This window comes from Cyanistes caeruleus, chromosome 2 (genome assembly GCF_971803275.1).
Source record: "Cyanistes caeruleus chromosome 2, bCyaCae1.hap1.1, whole genome shotgun sequence".
NCBI classification, from domain to species: Eukaryota; Metazoa; Chordata; class Aves; order Passeriformes; family Paridae; genus Cyanistes; species Cyanistes caeruleus.
The window spans coordinates 50,867,308-50,873,549 of NC_141702.1; the positions used below are offsets into that span (position 1 = coordinate 50,867,308).

At 38.7% G+C, this 6,242-nt stretch overlaps 1 protein-coding gene across 2 annotated transcripts in view; it reads left to right on the top strand.

The window, feature by feature from the left end:
- The window catches only part of PKIB (cAMP-dependent protein kinase inhibitor beta), a 74,373-nt gene that overhangs the window by 45,380 nt on the left and 22,751 nt on the right, over positions 1 to 6,242 (top strand). The window lies entirely within an intron of this gene.

Sequence of the window (6,242 nt, forward strand, 5' to 3'; positions counted from 1 at the left end):
AACAGAAAACCATCTGGAAACCGGACTCGGTGCCAGCCCTATTGAGAATAAAAAATCTGATTTTTGATGCCTGATTTGAAGTACCACATGCTCTGTTCTATATGTCTTACAGCCAAATTAGAAATCTGTCACCATGCCCAGTTTCCAAAACATGGAGACTCTTAGAATACAGATTCCTGCTGTATCAGTGCATAGTTCCCCATCTTTTTCACATCTCTTGGGGTGAGCAGCTCAACCTGAAATCTCTTGGCAACGGTAACCATCTTACCCTGCTCTGTGCATTGCCCACAGCAAACTAAGCTTTACTTACCATGGGAGGCATAGCATCATCCTGGGCAGCACTCATTAGACCATGTATAGAAGATTGCCCAGTTTTGGTTCTGCCTTACCAAAAGGTTGTTGATAAACTGGAGCAGGAGTTGGCCAGGAAGGAATACTTGAGTAGATGATGAGGGACTGGGACTTGTTCAGCTTGGAGAATACTTGGGAGGACCTATGACCAGCCTTTCCTTATGCTGCTGAGAAGGTGGAGCAAGGCTCTTTACAGGGTTGCACAGCAGGAGAGCAAGAGACTGTGGCTATGAGAGATTATGGTTATGAACTAGAGGAGGACAAATTCAGACCTGAGGTAAGGAAGAGCCTTTTCTTCATGATGACAACGAAACCCTGGCACAGAGAGGTTGTGTAGTTTCTATCCTTGAAAATATTCAATAGCTGACAGGACAAAATCCCTGAGAAGTGTGATCTGAATTAGTTATTGACTCTGCTTTGAGTAAGAGGTTGGAGTAGATGACCTCTTGAGGTCATTTCCAACCTGAATTATTCTATCATTTTATAACACTGAGTTTTCAGCCTTGATTTGTCCTCTGCTTCTGGCTGTGTCCCAGTCACCTCCTCCTGTCCAGCTCTCAGAGACCTACAAGCAGTGGAGGGTTACACTGCTGTTCTCCACCAAGTGAACATTGGTGACATGATGAAAAGTTGCTGGTTTTGACATGTGGACAAACTCTCATTTTGACACAACCCTTCCTTGTCTTCATAAGATATTTGCTTAGCCAGGACTTTTAGGCAGCTGTCCCAGCAAGGAAACGTTTGCTTTCCTTTCATGCTGCCATATATTTTGAATGATTTTTTGTTGTCTTTCACATTGCTGTTCATCTGGAAGCTGGTATTTGACTTTTCAAAATGGCGGCTGGCAAGAAGCCACAGCAGTAATTAGCACGAAGGCAGAACAGAATTCCAACAAACACTTAGCTGAGGTATTTTAGTATCACAAAAATGAAGGTTTTTTTTCTGCTTCAGCAAATCAAGAAATAATGTTCCAGCCTTAAGCAAGTTCAAAGAACTTGTATTCAGGGTCCAAAGTAAAGTGGAGCAATTTCTGGGAGCAGGAGCAGGAAATGATCCAAAGACAGTGGATACATGTTCATTTAGGCAAAAAGACAGATGGAAAAAGAAAAATTAAACCACATACAGCAAAACCAGGTGTCATTGGCAAGAGACTGACTTCTTGCATGAGAAAAGTGTAAAACATTTTTCACACCCAGTCTACACCTGGACTGATTCTGTGCTAGAGTTTAAACCTATGCCAGCCTGTCTCTGTGGCCTTGTAAATATGCTTGAGAAAGAAGATGGTTATGACCAATGCTGAAGATTAAGCTACTGCTTTCTACCTGACTGCTTCATCCATTTGCTCCCATCTGAACAGAAGAACTTTGTTTTGTTAACTTGTTTTTCACCATGAAAGAGTTGATTCTTCTTTTTATTTTTTTCAGGATACAGACATTTTAGTATATTCCTAAATTTATCGGTGGTGAAATTCTGAAGCAAGCATCAGTGGATTGTGGCCTCTGAGAAGCCACTAGAGTCTGCTTCCTCCCAGACCTTTCTTCATGTCTCATGCACCCCATCTGTTCAGAAAATATTCAGCAAAAAGTCAAGCTGGATGCCTTGCTTTGATTTAAATAGTTTTTTTTTTTAGTTGTCCCAGAAGCAGTGACCCTAATTCATTTTTATATGCAGAACTGTTTTTTAGAAGACTAAACTGAATAAAAGTGAATTACTTTGTACTGTTCCTAATTATATTATTTGTTCCCTTCTCCTCAGCTAACTTTTAGAAAAGCTCAGAAAGCTCACACTTTTCTTCAGCAGCAGAGTCAGAATTCATATAGAATGGGCAGATACAAAGACATCATCCAAAGTGTGCCTATGAGTAGTCTGAAATGACCACTTAATAATAAATCTGAAATAATGTTAGGAAAAATCCAGAATTTATTTTCTTTCCTAAAATTGAAGGGATTGCAAAGTCAAATTTCTAATGTGGATTAATGACTATGAAGTTTCTAAAGTTGTGTTGAAGTATATAAGAAGAACACTTCTTTTTTTGGCCACTGTTGAATGCTTGGTATTACATTTTTTCCCTAAACATGTTACTTTGAAGAGGAAACTTGCTAGATTGGCTTACAATAAGGAGAGCAAAGAGTGTTTCCCAGAAAACACAGAGCCTTGGGTTGACAGAGAAGTGGAATGATAAGTTTGCCTATCAAAATTCACTTCATTTAATCCAGTTATGCCACCTTGAGAATTGGTCATCACTGTTTTCTTAGCAGTTGAAGAATTCACTAACTTCAAATTCAATGAAAACTTGGGATGCACCTCAGAACTTCTCTCCAAAAAAGCCATGTGAGCAAGGCTTTTCTGAACTTGGACAAATCAGCCTTCTGTTTGGTGAAGGGAACAAAACAAGGGGCATTCTGTGATGTGTGATGAAGGATATGTTGGCATCAGTTCAGGCCTCACTATGTGATGATCCAGCTCTTGAACTTGGTGTAGCTTGTCATTCTTTGGGGATTGAGGTGACAGTGGGAGACAACACAAAAATTTCTGCCCAGAAGGTCCAAAATAATTGCATATTAACTTCTTCTTAATAATAACTTCTTAAATAATAACTTCTGCTTATTTTGGACATGTTTGTGGTCTCTTTAAAACTGTGTATGTCTAACAGCTTACACTGACCTCTTTTTGGATTTTCAGAATTCTAACTCCAGTATTCCTCACAAACTAATGTATATCATACACTCAAACTTCACCAAAGACCAGCAAGAGGCACAGGGTTTTTCCTGAGTATAGTTGTATTAAAACTGCCTAATAATTCTTTCCAGTGTAAATAATCACTGTTTGAATTTGGTACATGCAAATAAAGGTAAACAATTGAAAACTGACTCTTCAACTTTGTTTTAATGCTGTTACTTTTTTTATAGGTGTGGTAACTCCTCATTGGCAGGGATACTAATAACCATTCCCCCAGGGAGATCAGAAAAATCAAACTATTAGGTGTGGTGAGTCAACATAGCATGTAAAAAGAGAGGCAATTACAACTGTCCTGTCATCAGATCAGTAGGTCTGTGTTGTGATTGATCTCATTCACTTCCACTTGCAAGAAGCATGTAAATGTCACAAGATGCTTTGCCACTCTTGTCCCCAAGAGAACAGTGTCTCATGGGGTCCTTTTTAGTGCTCTGTCAGTATTTTGGTAATAAAAAGGAAAATACTCCTTCAGAGCAGTTCCTTGCAGGATAGTCAACATTATTAGTGTCAAGTCTTACTTAAATAAATGTACAATGTTTTGGTTTGATTTTGTTTTGGTTTTGCTCATGTTTGGTTTAACCCTTTCTAAAAGCTCTTTGCTTTCAACAGTTTTTAGCTTCCAGTTTTTAGCTAGGAGCTAATTGGAGAAAAGGACAGGTAAGAATTAATGGCTTGTGGGGAGAAAACAAGCACAGTCATTAGAGTACTCAGCTGGAAATGTGGAAGTTATGAATGTTGGTCTGGTTCCAAGGCCTCTCGTGTAAGAAATAGTCACTGCATAAATTTCAGAAGCAGGGTTCTTTAGGTTATAAGAATAATATTTTTTATTTGTATTTCAAGTGGTGGCCTGACAAATGCCAGTCAGCAGTGAGTAGGTGCAGGTGCTGCCTGGCAAACCAGAGCAGGGAAAAGGTCTGTGATGGGTGGCATCCCTAGGCAGGCCCTTCTCCCAGGTGTTACCTCTTGGTTAGTTCCAGGTGGCTCTTCCTTCATGTATGAAATTTGTAGGTTGAAGATATTTTCTGTAGCATCCAGCTTGGGAGAAGAAACTTTGGTATCTAGTTCTGCAGTTTGGCTTCTCTGTACTTTGCAGATCTGCTACCTCAAGAAAAGGTGTCATACATAGACATGTTCTTGGCTGAAGAACAAAGAAAATCCACTCCCAGATGCTGGGAAGAATTGTGGTGTGTGAAACAAGAAAAAAGGCACCATCAGTTCCAGGAACAGTAGTGGGCTTTCATCATGACAGTCCACAAAAGGTTTTACTTTGCAAATGACTACTTTTGCTGGGCTTAACTCCATCTTTATTTGCTTTAGACAAAGGTGTGGGTTTATTAGTTTTAGGATAACCCCAAACAGTTTAATATCCAATGAAATTCAAAGAACTTCTTTCCATCCCTACTTATCTCACCTTAATGGCTATGGCAAGAGCATTCAGAGATAAAAGAAATTGGATGACCTATCTCCTCATACATCAGTGTAGGGATGTCTACACCTAATAATACAAAATAAATGCATCTTACAAATACACTGAAATGCCTTTACATATGTCTCATAAACCTAAGAACATTCTGGACATCAATCCAATAATATATTTCATGGTCTAATTTTGATTTCTTTAAAAATTTCATACAAGATGGCTAGCTTGGTTGGTCTTTAAAAAGACTTAACTGAGCCTCTCAAATGCACTAAATTCAAGTTCAGAATACTTCGTTCATATGGTAACAAATGAATAAATAGAACTTTTTTTTGTAGAAAAAGCAAGTGAGAGTCTCAGGAGTATTATCTGAAAAATAAATTTCTTGGAAGTGAAAAAGTAGCTTAACAAATGATGACATGCCAGGGTGGACTTTACACAATCCTTAAATGTTGTTTGGGAGATTCTGAATGCACTCACTGGTGCAAGACCAACAAAGTTTATCCAAGTTAACAGCAAATAACCTATCCTTGCATATGTAATGGACAAGCTTTCATTAAAGCCTCCTGCTGCATATTAGGAAGCTCTTAGATCATTAGTTTATCTGGCACCAAGCCACTTACCAAACTCCTCTAAGTATGGAAGTTTGGTTTCTAAGTCACAGTTTTGGAAGCTGCAGTAACTGTTCAGAAAAATCTACCCTTCAGCTGGTAGAGCCCCTGAAGAGCTGCAAAGATGTGTAATATATATGCTTTTGTTCTTCAAAATAGAATAGTGAGAACCCATCAACAGACCTTCTGTATCTACATGGTGTTTTCTTCTTCTCTTCAGCACTTAGGTATTTAGAGCAGCCAAAATCAATACACAAAATGTCAGGTTTGAAAGGGCATGTGTGCAAAAAAAGCATCTTGGGCTAAGGAGGTGGTTCAAAGCACTGACTGTGCTAACAATTTTGCCCAATAATGTAGTAAAAGCATGGGGTTTTGTATTCAGGTGAGCAACAGATTTGGAACAAGATAGCATTTGAACTTGAGAGAACATTCACAATTTGATGCTTCCCTGCTAATACCAGGCATGGTTTACTGAAGGGAGGAAGAATGGAATGGAAGACAGTAGCTTGGGAAAAGAGGTAATGGTGCTGTTGCCACTGCACTACCCCAGCATGGTATCGACCACAAATCTCCTTTCTGTGACTGTAGAACAGGTAGTGTGACTCTGATAACATATTCTGTCTCCTAATATTCACATTACTCTCTTCAGATCCTGGTTCTTAATTAGAAATCCATTCTTGCTTTACCTTGCCAACTATATTAAAATAAATGAAGCATATTTTGTAACCAGTGGCCAAGGACAGGTACATCACTGAATTTTCTTCTGCATGGTGTTAATTGAGAAAAACTAATAAAATAGGCATAGCTGATATGTGCAAGAAGAAAACTAATTTTACAGAGTGCTAAAAGCTTCAGGCAAGATTGTGGTTTTCCTGTAAATTTATGCTGTCTTTATTGTATTAGCTACTTTGGCAGAAGTGTTGAGGTGGAAGCTGAAAAGTAGCACAACTTATTTTGAAATAGTTTGAAATCCAGTAATATCTCTATGATAAACCCAAATCTACTTCAAAATTCTGGCCTTTGTTAATATTCTAATAACTTTCTGGAGCAGCATTTTTATGACTCATAGGTGTGAAACAGGCAGGAGTTCTCTGAGCCCTTCACAAAGTTTGTACCGTGTTTCATAA